This window comes from Balaenoptera acutorostrata, chromosome 1 (genome assembly GCF_949987535.1).
Source record: "Balaenoptera acutorostrata chromosome 1, mBalAcu1.1, whole genome shotgun sequence".
In the NCBI taxonomy this organism is placed as follows: Eukaryota; Metazoa; Chordata; class Mammalia; order Artiodactyla; family Balaenopteridae; genus Balaenoptera; species Balaenoptera acutorostrata.
Window position 1 is genome coordinate 176132364 of NC_080064.1, and position 20931 is coordinate 176153294.

The following is a 20931-nucleotide window of genomic DNA, read 5'->3' on the forward strand; positions in this document are numbered from 1 at the left end:
GATTTATATGGCTCACGGGCTAACTGGCCCCTTGTAATCCCCTTTAATCAACTACTTGAGCCCTCCTGTGTTCCCACAAAGTAGTTGTTCCCAATTTGCTGCACTCACTCCCCTGATCTGCCCACAACCCTAGATGTATCTCCTCAGGCTAGGCAGCAACCCCACCTTCCAAACTCCAAAACTCATTTCATCTGGCATTAGGAACAGATGCCTCACTTCTTAAGGTAACCCCTCTCATCTAAGGGAGAGGATTCCATCCCAACTCTTCAAATTTCTATATCCAACACCCCCACCACCAGGATGGTGGTGAGGATGGGGCAATTTGACCTTCCTCAGCCCTTGACATGTCCTATTGTTTCTCAAGATGTGGTCTCCAGACCACCTGCCTCTCATGGGCTGAAAGTCCCTGTAAGAAATGAAGCTTCTCTAAATGCAATGTGGAATCCTAGAACAGATAAAGAACATCAGTGGAAAATCTGGTGAAATCCAAATGAAGTCTGGAGTTAACAGTAGTGCGTTAATGTTGACTTCTTAGTTTAACAAATGTGCTATGATAATATGTTAATATTAGGGCAAAATGGATATATCTTTGCAACTTTTCTGTAAACCTAAAATAATTCTAAAAGTTTACTAAAACAGAACAAAAAGACCTAATTCTTGGATCCCAAATTAATCTCAATTCCTGGAGCTGAAGCCTGGGAATCTACATTTCTAATAGGAACCCCAAATGATTCTTATGCAGACACAAATTTGAAAACTAGTCTTTCAATTCCCTTTCCATTCCATGCCTGAATGGCTGCTTCCTCCTTGTTTTACTTACCTTAACCTGATTGAATCTTTTAGATCCTCTCAACCCTAAACTATAAGTACTATCATTATCCCCCTTTCACAGATGAGAAAGTACTAAGATGCAGTACACAAATGAAGTACTAAGAGCTTAAGTAATTTGTTCAGGATCAACAGCCCATGAATGATGGAGCTGGGAGTTGAATCCCTAATCAGTCTAGCTCCCAAATCTATGCACAGAACCATTCTACTTCCTCTCATTCTGTTGCACGTAAGAGCTCTGTAACTAAATCACTAAAAGAAGCATTATTACCTATTTCTCCAACTTCCTAAGTCCAACAGTGCCCCCCTTTTCCACTGGGGGGAATGAACAACGAGAAAGCACTGGGAAGACGTGCCCACTAGAGACCTGTACGGGTCAGGCACAGCGGCTCTTGCACCAGGATCCAGCTCAACCGCTGTATTTTCTGTTCTCCCAAATGCCCTAACATGTACCAATCTAATAATGCTCATAGTACTCACTTTGATGCTAAATTAACTATCTCAGGTTTACTAAGCATCGGTCCAGATTGTCAGGGAAGTGCCAACTCTAAATCAATTTACAGTTGGCCCTCCGTATCCACAGGTTCTGCATCAGTGGATTCAACCAACCGTGGACTGAAAATATTTAGGGAAAAAAATTTCAGAAAGTTACAGAAAGCAAAACTTGAATTTGCTGCACACCACCAACCATTTGCATTATATTTACAACTACTTACTTAGGATTTGTACTTGGTGTTATAAGTAATCTAGACATGACTTAAAGTATAAAGGAGGGTGCGGAGGAAGATGGGAGGATTGTGCGTAGGTTATATGTAAATACTGCACCGTTTTATATAAGGGACTTGAGCATCCATGGATTTTGGTATGGGGTGGCACGGGGGGGAGGGAGACGACTGGAACCAATTACCCACAAATACAGAGGGAGAACCATATATCCTCTTATCTTATCTGGATTCCCTGACTTGTATTTAGACCTTAATACAAAGTTGTGGATCTAACTGCTGAATGATGAAGTTTTGGGAGTTTCTGACTGCAAACCAGACACACACAACAACAGCAGCACTTCTATCCAAATTGCTTCAGTACAGAGTATAGATGGAGGGTTGATAAAATAGAACACAATCTCAGGTAATGTCTCTGTTCTTATGTGTATTTTCCTTCATTTCTTCAAGGGAATCATGAAACAATCACAGGATCAGCAGGAGAAACCTATGAAGTATATTCAGGTAAAACATGTTTTCATTAGTTCTCCTTCTGGTGATTGGAATTTCTTTGATTTTATTATCAATAAAAACGTTGCCACTTATATTCAAAGTACATCCGAGAAATCTGATCATGAAGTTAGAATGCACATACCTCCTTCAGATACTCTTAGAAAACAGTGTCTCTCCATGAAAGCATGAGAAAAATACTTGTACAGCATCTTATTTGCTTTACCATTGCTTTAATGCACTTTAAAATTTATCTACAGTAATTGGGAACAAAGAAACAAAAATAGACATTTCTTTGTTTTTCATAAATAACTACTCTCCATATTTGATAAAAATCTCAAAGCATTATTTTAACTTCCCACAAATATAATACATACAATTTTTTTTTCTGAAATAATAAGGTCAGCAAATTAAGTATCTTGACACTAATATAACCACATATAACTGCTATTCTACTGACTTCCAGGAACAAAACAGAAACAGAAAACTTCTTATCAAGATGCTCTGGGTTTCCTTTTGCTAGTGTTAGGGATCTGGAATTATAATCATCTGCCAGTAATAATTTTATAGATTCTAGTTGATTGTCTACAAAGAAAATATCGCTGGATCTGCTTTGTGAGTTCTGGATTTGACATGACACTGACAATACCGCATGGGACAGGCACTATACACACATGGAAATCAGAAAAAGTACTGAATGCCCTGGACTCGAACTACTGACTCAGTATGTGCCTCACTTGGCTCAGTAATAAATTCACCTGCACCAAACCCGTATCAAAAGTCACTAAATCTCTCATATATATAATATATATTATTTATATACACACCCACAACACATACACACTATACATACAGTTTGTAACAACATGAAGTAATATTGTCTTCAAATGATGTACCACAGACTGAAATAAATCCTGTAATTGTCATCAAGCTGCTAGAAGCTTTTGAGAGTTCTGAGCCAGGTTACTTAGTTACTTTCATCCTGCCTACCCTCCATTCACCCTGCTTTAATGTCTTGGTAGCTTTTTCTTTCAAAACCACCCTCCTCAACCCAGGCGTATTTCTTTCCCAGGATCACTTGATCGGACTTTGGAGGCAAGAAAGGGCATGCAGGGGGAGCAGGAAATCCTCAGCCACTGTACCTCACACCTGCCTAGATTTGTGATGTTCTCTGTCCTGTTGGCCACATTCGGTGTTAGAAAGCAGTTATTCAAAGCTTTGTCCCTCCTACCCCCCTTGGTCTTTCTGTAGAGCACAAAAGTGAAAGAAGCCTCTTTAGCAGGGGTAGCAGTTCATTAAAATATACAACTACATTTCCTAGCTCTGGGGTTCCCATTCTGTACTTGAGACTGCAGGTCACGGATGCTGTTATTAAGGTGCGGTGTGGGATCCATGAGGTTTTCTCCTGGCAGCCGGTGTCAGGATTAGTGCAGCCCTAGCCCAGGAGGAAACGGCCTAATGAATACCAACTTGGAAACAGTGGTGTCAGCACGTTATTTAAGCTTGTACATTGCTCACAATTACACACAACACACACACAGGCTTATCACTGGAAACGACTACGAGAAAACAAGACAAAGGTTTGCAAGGATAAACCAATAAGGCACCAAGAATACTTATTTTCAGCCAATTTAGACAACTTCAAAGTGTGAGGTTAATAATAGAAATTAAAATGACTTCCTAAGTCTTATCAACTGATTTACTGAGAGGTCACATATTAGTTCCTTCTAAATCTTTACCCCCTAATCTGTGATGGGAGACGTTGCTTACAATTGAACCATGAAAGGGACAGCCCAAAAGCTGTACATGTGAAACTAAACTGGGCCTTAAATCCTCACTAAAATCACAGAGCTGGCTGTGAAGAAGCTGCTAAACCACCCCACAACCTTCCATTTTATAATTGTTTTCATGAGTGTGGATTGTTTGCCTAATAAAAATAAAAATCAGAAGAAAACAGCATATGAGATGGAAATAGGGGGCGACCATAAATAGATGGGCTTCTCTGCCCTGGGTAGCGGGAGGGGTGGCTGAGGTAAGACTTGAGGGAAGCAGGTGGGCTTCATCTTTGAGGGAAGGGAGGGGGAGAGCAGCGGTGAGAACAGAGGCTGAAAACAGAGGCAGCTCTGAGAGTTGGCCTGGACCTAGACCTCCAAATGCATTACCTGTATTGCCTCTCCTTGGCTTAGTATCCTTTGTCTTAACTGTCTTTTTTTTTTTTTTTTTAAAGTAAATTGGTTGTTCTTTTTAGGTTTGGTATGTTGCCAAAATGAAAAATAGTTGTTTTAACAGGAAGAATTAAATCACTTCAACCACATCATCCCACAACTTTTAGATACATTCTGCATCATCTTTACACTCCTCCACAAAAAAAAAAAAAAAAAAAGGAAGAGGAAAAACCCAAATTAGGCACAATGACCTAAGGCAGCAGAATAATCTATGTACTTTCTGGGAAGACATGTTAACTGAGGGAAGAGGTCAAGGTGATCAGAAAAGTTCCTCATTTGAAAAACAAGAGAGGAACTGGCCCTCAGGCAGGGGATCTATTTCAAGGTTCTAAGAAGCTTCTGAACAAGTAGAGGAATTAGATGTGCAAAAAGTTCTGTAACTCTGTGTACAAGGTTTTGTCGAATATACTGAAATTTTGATTCAGAGGATGAGTGTGTAAGAGCAGTGCATTTTTATAAACGTGAATAGCTTCTGAAAGTCCATGAAAACTATAACACCAGGCTTCTTTCCACCAGCAAAGTGCTTAAATACACTATGGAAACTATACACTTGTTTACTTAATATCCATAATGTAAAAACTGACCTGGGCTTAAATCTGACTTTTCCAACTTTGGTATAAATGAAGCGCAAATCCCTACACTTGCTGTTTTTCTAGGGAGACATCCTCAAATTTTAATTGTTTTTGCCATTTTAGCTTCTTAAATTTAGTCCCCACTCAGTCCTGGTCACTGGTATTCTGCTGGCCAATGCACTGTCACCCCCTTCCCCAGTAATGGCCTCAGACTCTTCTTGAATGAATGGTTAAATAGATTAGGAAAGCAAACAGAATTTTTAACAGTAAAGTATGTATGCGTGGTGTGTGTACGTGTGTATTCATCAATACATAGGCTTTCATATATAAATGAGGGAATGGTTCAACAGATTAGAAAAGCAAACAGAATTTTTAACAGTAAAGTATGTATGCGTGCTGTGTGTACGTGTGTATTCATCAATACATAGGCTTTCATATATAAATGAGGGAATGGTTCAACAGATTAGAAAAGCAAACAGAATTCTCTAACAGTAAAGTGTGTGCTCATCACTATATAGGCTTTCTCAGAAGAGGAAGAGAAAAATATATTGAGGTGGGGGGGGAACAGCTTTCCTTTTGCTACACTGATCCATGTTTTAAAAGCTTATGCAAGGGTGTTATGGGTCTCATTTGTTTTCAGAGGCCGCAGAGAGCAGTGTCTCGATGCTTTTGGAATATCTGGCTGTAATCTAGTCCAAAGTCCAGGGACACTTATTTTCCCCCATCGCTGCCAGTGTTTGTTCACAGGACTGCATGGTGCGCGCCCGCCGCCGCGTCCCGCCCGCCGCTCTTCTCCTCCCCTGCAGGGGGATCCGCGCTCCAGCGGACTCCTGGGGGCGGTGGCGGTTCTCCCGGGACGCGCCGGGCTCCGCTCCTCCCCCGCGCTCTAGCACCCTTTGGCCCACCTCCGGCGGGTATTGAACTGCGCGCGGCGGCGGCGGCTGCGGCGCTGGCCGCAGTGGAGTCACGGCCTCGGACTGACTGGCCTGTCCCGCCCAGCCTGGGTCACCTGCTTCTAATGCCCGCCGGGAGGCTCCGCCCCGGCCCCGCCCCTTCGCGCTGGGGCTCGGTTGGTGGGCCGCCCCGCCACGCTCTCCGCGCGTCCCCGCCCACTGCCCCGCGGGCTCAGCCTCTCCCCAGGCGCCCTCCGGCCCCGCCTGGAGCTGGCAGCCAAGGAGCGTGGGCCAATCGCCGGCCGGGAAGCTATGGGGGGCGGGGCGAATGCTAATCACGCCTTCTTGAGACCCGGAGCGGGAAACCCTAGCTAGAAGTCCCTCCTGAGTTCTCTGCTGGCGTTCACTGGTGCGGGGCTCACTTTCCCGTAATGTTCTAGCTTATGAACCCTAGCTTCCAGGGCACCTACCAGGTCTCCTATCTGCAGCTAAGCATCCTTAGAGTCCAGCGCTTGTTTAAAAGAACTGCTCAAAGAATCATTCTTAACCGTGGCACCTGTCTCCTCTCTGCGCTGCCCTCACCAGGTGAGCTCAAATTGAGAGAAGTACAAATGCTTACTGAGCCCCTACTGTGTGTCAGACGGCACGTTAATCGTTCTCATCTTAATCCAGGATGTCTCAGATCCTTACAACAATTCTTATAGGTGAAGAAACAGAGTTTAGAAGCATACCAAGGGAACCGAGCTAATGATAGTTCCCCCAAGAAAGCCACAACCTAGATAATCTTGTTCAGCGCGGTATTCCGACCGCCTAGCACAGAGTAGGCTCTCAAATGGCAAACCCGGGATTCGAACCGAGATAGTTGGGACGCGACAGCCACAGTTTTTACCACCTCCTCCCCCCTCCCCCCATATGCGACCGGTTATCTCCCAGGCTTTAACCTTTACTTTTGCATTTCGTAACAAAATCTTACTGTTGCGACAAGAAAGTGATTTTCTTTCTGTCTTTGGAAGACTCCAGACATGTTAGTCCTTTATCAGTTTATCGGGTTAAAAATCCAGGCAGTTCGAAGTCGCCCGCAGAGAAAAGCAACACTGGCTCCGGGCTCTGTGATGGGCAGGGGCCGCCCCCCCCCCCTCGCCGGGGGCTACCCGCTGCTTAGCTGCGCACCCGCGCGCCGCCGGGGATCCGGGGCGCACGGAGCTGCGGGAGCCCGCGCGAAGACCTGCTGGGCGCCTCGACCACTGGGACGCACTGTGGCGCTCTCCAGATGGGTTATTATGCTGCAAGTTTTAAATGTCCTAAAAATGCCTCTTTTCTACATGTTCTAATTAGGTTGGAAGACTGAGGTGTTTAACATTCTTGAAATTCATTCACACGCTTACAAAGAGGGTTTGAATTGTTTCCCGCTCCCCCTACCCCTTCCTTCTACTGGAAGAAGGCGGGAAAAAGGCAGGAGGCCCTGAGTTCTTGAGGGACTCAGGACTGCACTTTAGGGCTGAGTCGTTCTTGTGTCCTGGATCCCACTTACACAGACTGGGAGACAAAATTGCAGAATAGCCCTCTTCCTCCTGCTTATCAACAAGACTTTGTGAGAAATAATGAGGAATACGTGTATTAATCCCAGCCTCAAAGTTAAAAGAAATAAATATAAATCTCTTCACAAACATTAAAACCGTTAATAAATATGTTTAAAATGTACTTTACCTCTTTCATTCCCTGGGATTCTACAGGTGCTTATATTTGTTTGGTTTTTTTGGAACTACTTGGCACTCGGTGTCGGCAAACATCCCAGGGTTGAAAGTAGTGGGAGTTGAAAAGCTATGGAATAGCAATCAAAAAGAAAGGGAAACCCTCAGTGGAAAGTATGCACAGATTGTGAACATGCCAAGAGAGGCTGCCTCATTCTGTGGCCTGTATGCAACATGTGTATTATTGGGGATGGACAAGTGTTGGCTAATAATAAAAATTATTTGAAGTTGGAGAATGTTAATCACTCATGCTGGAATTTAACCAGAATACATGTGTTATTTCACTTGGTTCTGACTCAAAGGATGTTATCTCCTAGTCTGTAAACCTCTCCCTTCTTAATCAACAGGGAGATGTTATTTTTGCTTGGAGATCTCTAATAATAGTAGTAATAATAGCGGGAAAACTTGGCCAAAAGAAACGTATTTTGCATTGTATAGCTTTTTGTATCATTTGAATTTTTGCTTTTCTGCATATAGTAGTTCACTTTAAAGGCAGTTTAAAATATGCTGTTTAACATGTATTAGGCAGGGTGCTACATAATTCATTTCAGTTAGCGCATTTGATCCTCACAACAATCAGATGGAACTGGCATCATAATGGCTTCCTTGAAGTTACATATTTAGTCCATGGAAAGGACAGAAAGCACAATTTTCTTCTGAGTCATAGTTATTGTTTAACAAACTGGAAAACACTGAATTATTTTTAAAGATGCAATTTTTAAGCAACTAGAATATTGCCAGGCATTCTTAGCTATTAATTCACTCATCTATCCTTCCATCTAGCCATCCATCCATCCATCCATCCATCCAAAAACACCAGATTTCTGACTTGAAGACACTACTGTTATATTAAACGTGTTGCTACAAAGTGGAATTCATGAGGTTCAACTTAAATTATTGTCCAAGGTGTACTTATTAATTGATGAAAATACGGAGGATCATGCCAAACATTCCATCTAGTAAGACTGTGACATTTTGAAAGTTTTGAAGTATTGGTTTTGGATTTTGTAATCAGAGAATAGTTATTGCATTTCTAATCTTACTATACTTGTATTGATTATACATATTGAGACACTTGAGAGTTCAATGCTATAGGAATGACTGGACAGGTAGCCTCTGTATACTCTTCAGTATCTTGATAATCAAGCCTGGAACAGTGTGCTGCCCATAGATGCCTTTGGTAAATATTTGTGAAATAAATGGATGAATAAATGGCAACTGAGATTAACTTTTTAAACTTTAGCAAGTGGCTAAAGTTGAATTTTGTTTTGTTGAATCCTTGGATAAAGCTTACCTTATGAGCTATATATATCTCTGAGGTTGACCCTACCCTGTTAAATGCAGCATGAGTCCAAACCTTGGCTCTTCCTTTACTAGCTGCCACTTTGGACAAGTCACACAACAGCTCCAGGTCCTCTTTCCTCATCTGTAAAGTGGAGTTACCCCTCATAGAGTTGTAGTGAGGGGTAAATGAATTTATATGGTGAAGAGCTTAAAACCATGTCTAGCACCTCGTAACTCTGTGTAAGTCTGTTATTAGTTTCTACTGGGTTCATGCTATTTTTCTGTTTTCTCACTCTATTTTCTTTTGTGTATCACTTTAATAATGGGAAAAAAGTTACATTTTTTAGATGTACAGGCATACCTCAGAGATATTGTGGGTTTGCTTCCAGACCACCGCAATAAAGGAAATATCACAATAAAGTGAGTCACATGGATTTTTTGGTTTTCCAGTAATGTCTATAAAACTTATGTTTACACTATTCTTCAGTCTATTAAGTGTGCAAGAGCATTCTGTCTTTAAAAAAGGTACATATTTTAATTTAAAAATTATTTCTGAAAAATGCTAACCATCATCTGACAACTCAGGGTTGTCACAAACCTTCAATTTGTGAAAAAGCAAAGTCTGCAAAGCGCAATCAAATGAGGTATGCCTGTACTTTATGTCTGAGCACACTCCCAGCTGTCACCAGCTATCTCTAGCATTAAGATATTAGCTAGATTTTATGCCAAAGCAGGGATCATTTCACTTGCCCTGGATCAAAGTGCGTACACCTGACATCAGCAACCAGCCCGCAAGTGTGCGAGTGTGCACAGGGCTGGCACAGGACAGACACCCACAAGCCAACTTGAAATCCCTCACAGGTATTTCCAGACTAGCTTTTTCCATGTCCTAGAGCATTTCTGATAACTCCTCTTCTCATCAGATCAGACACCTCTAGAGGAGAAACCCAGACACTAATCAGAGGATTAACATGATGAGTCATTTATCCAGGTTCATAATAAGAATGCCTTGTTCACATTATAAGTGGAATCATTCAACTGTAATCTTTAGTCTTCTCCCCTCCTCCACTGTGGTGGCGATTATAGAAAAGTAAGAGCTTCTTTCTTCTTTCCCAGAGGCGATGGAAGCGCTCATCTTTCCCACTCTCAGCAATGGCTCTCAGCTGCACATTACAATCACCTGGGGAGCCTTAAGATATACTGATGCTTGGGCCCTACTGAATCAGAATCTCTGGTTGACGGACCCAGACACTGTTTCTTGGTTTCGTTTTATTTGTTTATTTTTGTTGCCGTTTTGTTTTTAGCTCTCCAGGTGATCCTGATTTTCAGCTAGGATCGAGAGCCACTGACATAGATGGTTTTGTTATTTCCTCAGCACAGCCCCAAACTTGGGCCTAGCTGGATCTTCTGCAGAAAAGGGTTAATCACATCATGATGTAAAATGGAACACCTCGGGAGAAAGTATAGAGAAGTACGTTCTAGTCTAACTTCATGTGAGTCTGTTTGGGCTGAAGGAAAGTGTGTGTATATGAAGTAAAAAATATGTAACAGAATTGTGGTACAGGGCTGGCACAGTCAACAACAATGGTGGCCGTAACAGTAACTGATGGGTATTGGGCATTTCCAATGTGCATGCACTGTGCTAAGCATTTTACATATATAATCTCTTTTACCCCCAAGAATCCTGTGAGGTTGATATTATCAACCCCATTTTATAGATTAAGAATCTGAGGTTCAGAAAGTAACTTGCTACACAACGGCACACACCTTCCAACTTGGGTTTTCCTCGCTCCAAAGACTATGCTGCCATTGATTGCAGGCCTCGTTGTAGGCCCAGCAGTAGAGGGTCCTGAAAACCACCAGATGGTAACTCTTGAGATAAGCAACTTCCCTTGTTCCTTATCATCCTTTTCCTGGGGACCAGGTCAAATTTTCAATTCTGGTGTGGCCTCTTGTGTGGGGGACTAAAGTACGGAAAAGCTGAGGGCTCTGGATTCATCTAGAATCCAGTATAAGTCTAGAGCCACTTGTTCTTTGGGCTTTGCAGACCAGGCATGAGGTGGGGCACCCTTTAGACTAGATTTCAGGACCTGTCTGGTATCTTGGCAGAGGGAGCTTCAGTTCGGTAAATATTGATGCTGCACATGCTGTGAGCCAAACACTGGTGCCAGGGGTGCAAAGATGAAGAGGCATGGGCTTACCAGGCAGGACGTGGTGGGAGCACAGAGGAAGCACCTGGCCCAACCTGGTGGCTCAGGGAAGACCCAGGCTGTGCCTGGAAGGCTGAATATGAACTAGGTGATCTATGAGTCAGGGCTTAGTACAGGAAGAAACCACTCTAGATGTTTCAAACAGAGAAATATTTAATACTGAGAATCAAACAGAGGCTTACAAAATTGATGAGCTGGAGGGGCAGAAGTCAGGGGGGTACCCCTGGGCTATTGAGTTCACGGGCCTACCACAGTAGCTATGTTCCAGAAGTTGGGATGGTGCTGCAGCAAGGGCTCTTCACACCCATGAAACTGGTGACTAGACACTGAAACAGGACATTGAGTCCAACAGCATTAAATGCCTCTTAACATTATTGCTCAAACCTTGCTGGCCAACAGCAACAGCAACAGAACGATGCCTTCTCCTTGCATCTGCCTCCAAATCTTACACAAGTGCACCTGATTGACTGAACTTATTTCAGATCAAGACCCTAGCTGCAAGGGAGTCTGAAAAACAGTAGTTTGGCAGTTCGCCATCTCTTCAAGCAAATTACTAGAAGGATAGAATGGACGCTGGAGAGGCAATCACTAGTATCCACTATAGGTAAGGAAACTGAGAAGGACTTCCTAGACAGAGGAATCAGCACAAGTAACGGGCACAAGGCCATGAAAGAGCACGATTCAAGTGGTGAACAGCTGGGCATGGCTATGCTATCAGAAGCATCTGAATCAAGGTTTTTACCTGAAAGTGCACTCACGTCTAATCAACATATTTTTGATTAATTAGATTCGTATGTACACTGTACACATGACACTCTTTCCTATTGATACAGCGCTTGATTTATTCAACTGACTACTAGTGCAGAGGAGAAAGGAAAGGAGCAAAAAGCATGAAAAAGAATAAATAAAATTGTTAGGTAATAGTCATCCACAAAGAAAACAGAACATGAACCTTCCCCAAGCCTAATGTTGCAAACACTGTTGATTATGTGCCGAGGAGTCATCTCCCCTTTTTCCTTCCTAACAAAACCCCCGTTATTTGTTTTGTTCTGTTTTGTTGGGGAATCCACCCTTTTCTGCATAGCCCTGTGCTTCAGGAGAGGCAGGAGCTTCAGGTCAAGCCCCAAGGAGTAACACGTGATTAGTCTAACTGCTCGTGTTTCTCCCCTTCTTCTTATCAGCGTTTAGGTTACATACATGCATGGGACACAGTTCTAGCCAGTAAGGCGGGGTGTGGGGTCCAGTGTGAGGTAAGTCTGTCAGGGGCTTACGGGAAAGATCTTACTCCAAAGGAGAAGTAGTCCTCTCCCCTGCTGGGTATTGTTTTGTCTGCCTGTGATGCCTACCACTGTGGGCACCATCTTGCAACCACAAAGGAGCTAAGTTGACCCAGTGAAGAAGGATGGCATTGAGGCTACCTGAACTGTTGGCCTCCAGACTTGTTGTTATGTGATACGATACGCTGCTTATTTTTTAATACATTTGAGTCCCTGTTTTCTTTCACTTGCAACCAAGAACATTGTAACTACTACATGCAGTCTGTACACTTAGGATGAGATCTGCCCACTTAAACTTGGCTAATGAAGTCTCTGGAGGAGATTTAAGGAGAAAAATTTATTCCCTTTTTTTTCCACCAGAAAAATTGTTGTTTATCCTTCAAGAGCATTCAAGACCCACTCAAATGTCATTTCTGTCAAGCTGAGTGCTTTGTTATTGCCTGTACTCCCACAGCCCTCCCACTACTTCTCTATTACAGCACTTTACTCATATACTCTTTCAGCAAATATTTATTGAGTGCCTATTTTGGGCTTGGTAGTGTTTTAGGCACAGGGGTTACAGTAGGAAACTAAATGCATGGAGATTCCAATCTAGTAGAAGACAGACAATGAATGAAAAAATTTTAATGTGATGACTCTTATCAAAGGGAAAAAAAAGAATTCTTGTAAAAGAGGGGGAAATAACTACCTTGAAATTTATTTTATTGTACTGTGATTCTCTGTTCATATGTCAGTTTTTTCCACTAGATTGTGTGTTCTTGTAACCTCACATCACCCACCACTTCCCTGGGGGATTGCATTTTCCAAAGATGGCTGCGAAAACCTCTCCCATCCCACAGGTTTTTCTGCAATGTGATCTTGCCATTCCCCATAGGGGACGGATGTAGGAGGTCCTAAGTCTCCTCCTCTTGAATCTCAGTGGGCTTGTGACGGTTTTGACCCATGGACTGTGTTGGAAGTGATGCTCTAAAACTTCCATGGATAGGTCATAAAAGGCCGTGTAGTTTCTACCTGGGTCTCTTGGGACACTTGTTTTTTGGAAGTGCTTTTTCTTGGGACACTCCCTCTTGACACCTACATATAGATGCTCCACTTGACAGTCCCAGCTGAGTGAGCCTTCAAGTCATCCCAGGTTAGGTGAAGAAGCTTCCAGATGATTCCAGCCCCCAACCTCAAGTCATTCCTAGTTGTTCAAGTCTTCCCAACTGAGGCCCCAGATGTCATGAATCAGAGACAAGCCATCCCTGCTGTGCCCTCTCCAAATTCCTGATCCACCGTATCCATGTGCATAATAAAATGCCTGTTGGTTCACACCACTACTTTGGAGTGGTTTGTTACACAGCAGCAATGACTGGAACCCCCCAGATCTGCCCTTCTGTGAAATTTTAATCCAGTAGACAACTTTTTTTCTTTTCACCTGACCCAGTTGGTGATCAACTTATGCACTGAAGCTTGAGAACTTTCATCCATCTTACTTTCATCCCATTGAGTGTCGCTGTTGATGATATGCATGTGAAATGTCTAATCTTTTAAAACACAAATCTTCACCATTGATCTTAATATCCTGCTGCAGTGAGTTCCCCAGTTCAACTGTGTGTAGTGGGAAAAAAGTGCCTCCTTTTATCCATTTTAAACATGCTTCCTTTTCATCTCATCTTGTCCTCTTGCTCTTCCCCAAGTAAAGTGATTTCCATTTTGTGGGTACCTAGACACAGAGAACTGAGTTGAGACAATAATCTTTCTTTGGTTACCCAGAAGACCTCGGGCGTGCTGCGACGGGGAGCAGTGGATTTTAGCTGGTGACTTAAAGGTGGTGGAACACTGTATTCTAATTAGTCACAAGTTTAGTTCCAAGCTTTCAAAAAATAGTCTAGATTCTGCAAGACACAGTAGGTGTCCTCTTGTGGTGCTGGGAAGTAGAGCACAGTAGAGAGGGAAGAGCATTGGCCAGTACATAGGCAATCCGGATTCAAGTCTCATCTTGTGAGCCAGCTGTGTGCCCTTGGGCATAACACTTAGCCTCTCTGGACCTCATTCTCCTCAACTATAGAGTGAAGAGATTCAACCAGAGGGTTCTGGAGCACCCTTTTGCCTCTAACTTTGTATGAATTCTATGTATTTGCCAGTCATTTTGAAACATCTACTACATAAATCCACGGGAAGAAAAAGTTTGTATTCTAAACAGTTTGCCATTTTAGCTTCAAAGTGGAGTTGGAGAGAACCACCACTCCCCCCTAAAAAATTTTCTAGTTTTTAGAAAACTAATGTTATCATTTTCCAAAAACACAATCCAAATTAGGCTTCGATTACCAAAAATATATCCTGCTGTGACTGTTAAGTGACAGGTCTTGCAACCTGAGTCCTTTTAGTTTGGGGGTGCACCCCAGGGCTCCCATCAGCCTTGCTTTCATGAGCCTCTCAATTCTCACGGTGCCATTGCTCGATGTTTGCATGGGGACAACTCCATTCTAAGTGATGAGAGTGAATGGATGGGGTGAACTGCTGCTGCATATGGCCACCTTGGGGAGGAAAAAGAATATTGTCCCAGTGAGCAGTGCAGTAGGAACTATTCAAGTGAATCTCTAGAAATCTGAAATCTCTTCCCAATTCTTTCTCTCCCTACAGAAGAAAAAAGGCAGTTACCATGTGGGACTTGGGGAAAGCATTCAGTCTCACTCAACCTGGACTCATTTCACCAATTTTCTGGTCTGCTTAATATTTCTTCAACAGTTGTGATTCTTAGAACTTCGTGGGCTCTAACCCACTTCTTAAGCTCTGCATCCTGTTTTGTCTTACTGAATTTTCTCTTTCCAATCCCAGGTGGGTGGGGGAAATGCTTCTCATCTCTGATTTTAAAATTCATTACAGAATCTCCAGTATTGAAGGGCTACCATGCATTGAGAGGACAGATTGCTTTCACTGTTGGCTTAACAAACTCTATCAATAGCAACAAGTAGCATGACGAGGTTCTACTCAACAGAAACTTACTTGTAAGGTTAAGAAAACCCCTGCGGTCCTTAGACAAAACTTCAGGTAACAAGTAGGAGAATAACAGCAGTAAAAGTAATAAAAAATATATCTAGTGTTTAGAAGAGCTTTTTGAAAATATTCTAAAGAAGAACCCTCCCACACTTTCCTTAATAAGATATCTCATATGTGATCACACATATCCACTTCCTTATCATCAGTATCCTATGCGAGGATGTTTTGACGTTTTTGTTAAGGCTTTCAAGGAAGGCTTGAAAACAACACAGCAGTATCTATAATGCATAATACTGTCAGTTGTATCAATGGGAAAACTGAAGATCATGTAGGATGAATCACTTGGTTATTATCTGCTTGTTTAAGTTATTTGGGTAAAACAAGTCAGAAGTGTCGCTTGTTTCTTAGAGCGGTGCTACCCCTGCGAGGCTGCCTTCATGTGCTCAGTGACTCCTTGATTGTAGCTAAAAGGGGGACCCAGGGTTCCACACACCACATTCTGTTCCCCCTTCTGTCATTCCTGCTCACACTCTAGTGGGGGGATGAGTTTGAAGGCTTGTTGTCTTCAAAACCCTTCTGTCTATGTGGGCTATGCTGCATCATTGCTTGTTGCCCAAAGGCGCTCTGCAAAGATAATTTACTGCCTAAGAAAGTGGTATATACAGAACTGGTCAAGCCATGGGTTGCACTTTTTACAAAATTAATAAACAATTTTTTAAAGCAGTTTTAGGTTTACAGAAAATTGAGCAGATAGGGCTTCCCTGGTGGTGCAGTGGTTAACAATCCTCCTGCCAATGCAGGGGACACGGGTTTGATCCCTGGTCTGGGAAGATCCCACATGCCACAGAGCAACTAAGCCCATGTGCCACAACTACTGAGTTTGCGCTCTAGAGCCCGTGAGCCACAACTACTGAGCCCGCGTGCCACAACTACTGAAGCCTGTGCGCCTAGAGCCTGTGCTCCACAACAAGAGAAGCCACCACAATGAGAAGCCTGTGCACCATAACAAAGAGTGGCCCCGCTCACCACAACTAGAGAAAGCCCGCGTGCAGCAACGAAGACCCAACACAGCCAAAAATAAAGAAATAAAGAAATAAAGTAAAATAAAATTTAAAAAAAGAAAATTGAGCAGATAGTACAGAGAGTTTCCATATATCCTCTCCTTTTCCCACTCACAGTTTCTCCTTAGTGCGGTTCTTAGTTCTCTCTTAGTTCTCTTGCCTTAGTGCAGTTACAATTTATTACAATTGATGAACCAATATTCATATAGCATTACTAACTAAAGTCCATAGTTTGCATTAGGATTCGCTCTTTGTGTTATACAGTTCCGTAGGTTTTGACAAATAATGTCATGTATCCATCAATACGGTATCCTACAGAATAGTTTCACTGCCTTAAATATCTCCTGTGTTTCACCTAATCATCACTTCCTCACCCCGCCTTGACCCTTGACCCCTGACTATCACATCTTTTTACTTTCTTTCCCAGAATGTCATATAGTTGGAGTCATTCAGTATGCAGCCTTTTCAGATTGGCTTCTTTTATTTAGCAATATGCACTTAAGGTTCCTTCGTGTCTTTTCATGGCTTGATAACTCATTTCTTTTTTTTTTTTAATATCCTCTTTTTTTTAGAAGAAGAAATTACAAATAACAAAACATTAGCAAAATGAGTAGAAAGTACAGCGACTTCTCATATACTCCCCCTGCCCTCACACATGCACAGCCTTCCCCATCATCAACATCCCACACCAGAGTGGTACATTTGTTACAATAAATGGACCTACATTGACACATCGTTATCACCAACGACCGTGGATTGTGTTAGGGTCCGCTGTTGGTACTGTATTCTATGGGTTGTTTTTTTTGTAATTAATTAATTAATTAATTTATGGCTGTGTTGGGTCTTCGTTTCTGTGCGAGGACTTTCTCTAGTTGTGGCAAGCGGGGGCCACTCTTCATCGCGGTGCGCGGGCCTCTCACTATCGCGGCCTCTCTTGTTGCGGAGCACAGGCTCCAGACGCACAGGCTCAGTAATTGTGGCTCACGGGCCCAGTTGCTCCGCGGCATGTGGGATCTTCCCAGACCAGGGCTCAAACCCGTGTCCCCTGCATTAGCAGGCAGATTCTCAACCACTGCGCCACCAGGGAAGCCCTGGGTTTCTTTTTTGCTTCTTCTGTTTTTTGTTTTTTTTTTTTTTTTTTTTTTTTTTACAAAACAGCAGCAGGAAAGAAAAATGCAGGAGGCAGATGAGCCAGGCACCGGGGTTCAGATCAGAAGGGAGCAGGGAGACCAAGCTGTTACTGCAGGCTGGCCCCGGGACTCTGTCCCAGCATCCTGGGAGCACGGCAACAAGCCCTAGAAGGAGCAGAGAGTGGGTGAGGAGACGGCTGTCCCAGCTCGGTGGCGGCACCGCTCCTTGGGCGGCCACCCTGGCGGTCAGCCAGGTTGGGAGCACTTGAGGCTCCTGTGTTTGGAGGCCTGGTCTCCAAAGCACGGACCCACAGGGGCCAGGCAGAGGGAGGAGGTAGGAAGGGCCGGCACAGAAGGGCTATGAGTTCTATCTGGGTCCCCCGGGACCACGGGGCCCAGGTGGGCAGGGGCAGTCAGGACGCTTCCCTGCCTGTCAGACAATCAGCTTCTTCAGGAAGGCCTCCAGCTGGTCCTCATCCTTGATGCCCACAAACTTGTCCACCACATCCCCATTCTTGATGGCCAGCACGGTGGGCACAGCTGATACCTCATACTCTATGGCGAGGTCTGTGTGGTCATCAATACCCGCCTTGGCCATCACCACCTTTCCATGCTGCTTGGCCACCACCTTCTCTAACCTTGGCCCCAGGATCTTGCCGGGGCCACATCACTGTGCATGGAAATCCACAACCACTGGTGTCTCACTGTTGACAACTCAGTCTTGAAAGTCTGGTCCATCCTGGATGTTAAAGGTCATTGTACAGACTCTGGTGGTGTATATTGACTGGGCTTGGCTGGGTGTTACTGTCAGGTTATTAGGACTGCGCTGTGGGGTCTGCAGGGCCCTGGAGGCAAGGGGCGCCCACTGACTCTGAGAGGGCTTCCTGCAGATTATGGAGGCCAGGAACCTCCCCAGGAGAAGTCGCTAAGCCATCTCCCTGCAGCGAGAGCAGAGGGGTGCACAGCGCGGCCCTCCCCACCGGTCAAGGGCACTTCTGTTCCCTATTCATTTCTTTACTCACTGCCTGACATCCAGCTTGCACACATCCCCAGTCACCCAGTTGCCGCAGCCAATGGTATTTGTAGCTTTCCTGCCCCACGGACAACACTGGACAATTGCGAATGGAGCATCTACTGGCCAGGTACTGTGCTAGGTGCTCTGCTCCAGAAATGAGAAGCAGATGTGATCCCTACCCTCATGGGACTCACGTGACCAGTCATTCCTAATTAATACTCAGGTCCCTTGATTGCCACTGCTCCCTTTGGCAGGTTTACTTAAATGCCACTTAAATCTCCCTATTTTTGAAGACCTCTTCTTTCCTTCCCTTCCTTCTCTTCCTTCCTTCTTGCTTTCCTTCTTCCCCTCCTTCCTTCCTTCTTTCCTTCCTTCCTTTCTTCTTTTCCTTATTATACATGTCTTCTCAAGGCAACCACTTCTATACCTACAGCTTCAATTACTTTGTGTATACTCTAATGACAACACAATTTTAAATGTTGTTTTCATTTACCAGTTTTTTTTTTTTTGGTTTATTCCTAGGTATTTTATTCTTTTTGTTGCAATGGTAAATGGGAGTGTTTCCATAATTTCTCTTTCAGATTTTTCATCATTAGTGTATAGGAATGCAAGAGATTTCTGTGCATTCATTTTGTATCCTGCAACGTTACCATATTCATTAATTAGCTCTAGCAGTTTTCTGGTGGCAGTTTTAGGGTTCTCTATGTATAGCACCATGTCTTCCGCAAACAGTGACAGTTTTACTTCTTCTTTTCCAATTTGGATTCCTTTTATTTCTTTTTCTTCTCTGATTGCCGTGGCTAGGACTTCCAGAACTATGTTGAATAATAGTGGTGAGAGTGGACATCCTTGTCTCATTCCTGATCTTAGAGGAAATGCTTTCAGTTTTTCACCATTGAGAATGATGTTTGCTGTGCTTTTGTCATATATGGCCTTTATTATGTTGAGGTAGGTTCCCTCTATGCCCACTTTCTGGAGAGTTTTTATCAGAAATGGGTGTTGAATTTTGTCAAACGCTTTTTCTGCATCTATTGAGATGATCATATGGTTTTTCTTCTTCAGTTTGTTAATATGGTGTATCACATTGATTGATTTGCGTATATTGAAGAATCCTTGCATCCCTGGGATAAATCCCACTTGATCGTGGTGTATGATCCTTTTAATGTGTTGTTGGATTCTGTTTGCTAGTATTTTGTTGAGGATTTTTGCATCTATATTCATCAGTGATATTGGTCTGTAATTTTCTTTTTTTGTAGTGTCTTTGTCTGGTTTTGGTATCAGGGTGATGGTGGCCTCATAGAACGAGTTTGGGAGTGTTCCTTCCTCTGCAATTTTTTGGAAGAGTTTGAGAAGGATAGGTGTTAGCTCTTCTCTAAATGTTTGATAGAATTCACCTGTGAAGCCATCTGGTCCTGGACTTTTGTTTGTTGGAAGATTTTTAATCACAGTTTCAATTTCATTACTTGTGATTGGTCTGTTCATATTTTCTGTTTCTTCCTGATTCAGTCTTGGAAGGTTATACCTTTCTAAAAATTTGTCCATTTCTTCCAAGTTGTCCATTTTATTGGCATAAAGTTGCTTGTAGTAGTCTCTTAGGATGCTTTGTATTTCTGCGGTGTCTGTTGTAACTTCTCCTTTTTCATTTCTAATTTTATTGATTTGAGTCCTCTCCCTATTTTTCTTGATGAGTCTGGCTAATGGCTTATCAATTTTGTTTATCTTCTCAAAGAACCAGCTTTTAGTTTTATTGATCTTTGCTATTGTTTTCTTTGTTTCTATTTCATTTATTTCTGCTCTGATCTTTATGATTTCTTTCCTTCTGCTAACTTTGGGTTTTGTTTGTTCTTCTTTCTCTAGTTTCTTTAGGTGTAAGGTTAGATTGTTTACTTGAGATTTTTCTTGTTTCTTTAGGTAGGCTTGTATAGCTATAAACTTCCCTCTTAGAACTGCTTTCGCTGCATCCCATAGGCTTTGGGTCATCGTGTTTTTATTGTCATTTGTCTCTAGGTATTTTTTTATTTCCTCTTTGATTTCTTCAGTGATCTCTTGGTTATTTAGTAGCGTATTGTTTAGCCTCCATGTGTTTGTCTTTTTTACGTTTTTTTCCCTGTAATTCATTTCTAATCTCATAGCGTTGTGGTCAGAAAAGATGCTTGATAGGATTTCAGTTTTTTAAAATTTACTGAGGCTTGATTTGTGACCCAAATTGTGATCTATCCTGGAGAATGTTCCGTGCGCACTTGAGAAGAACGTGTAATCTGCTGTTTTTGGATGGAATGTCCTATATATATCAATTAAATCTATCTGGTCTATTGTGTCATTTAAAGCTTCTGTTTCCTTATTTATTTTCATTTTGGATGATTTGTCCATTGGTGTAAGTGAGGTGTTAAAGTCCCCCACTATGATTGTGTTACTGTCAATTTCCTCTTTTATAGCTGTTAGCAGTTGCCTTATGTATTGAGGTGCTCCTGTGTTGGGTGCATATATATTTA

At 42.8% G+C, this 20931-nt stretch overlaps 1 protein-coding gene and 1 pseudogene across 3 annotated transcripts in view; one reads left to right on the forward strand and one right to left on the reverse strand.

Moving 5' to 3' along the window:
• Positions 1-20931, forward strand: part of LOC102999060 (cyclin-Y-like protein 1) — a 785789-nt gene that overhangs the window by 326048 nt on the left and 438810 nt on the right. The gene's annotated exons all lie outside the window — the stretch shown is intronic.
• Positions 17399-18373, reverse strand: LOC130707304 (thioredoxin, mitochondrial-like; annotated as a pseudogene).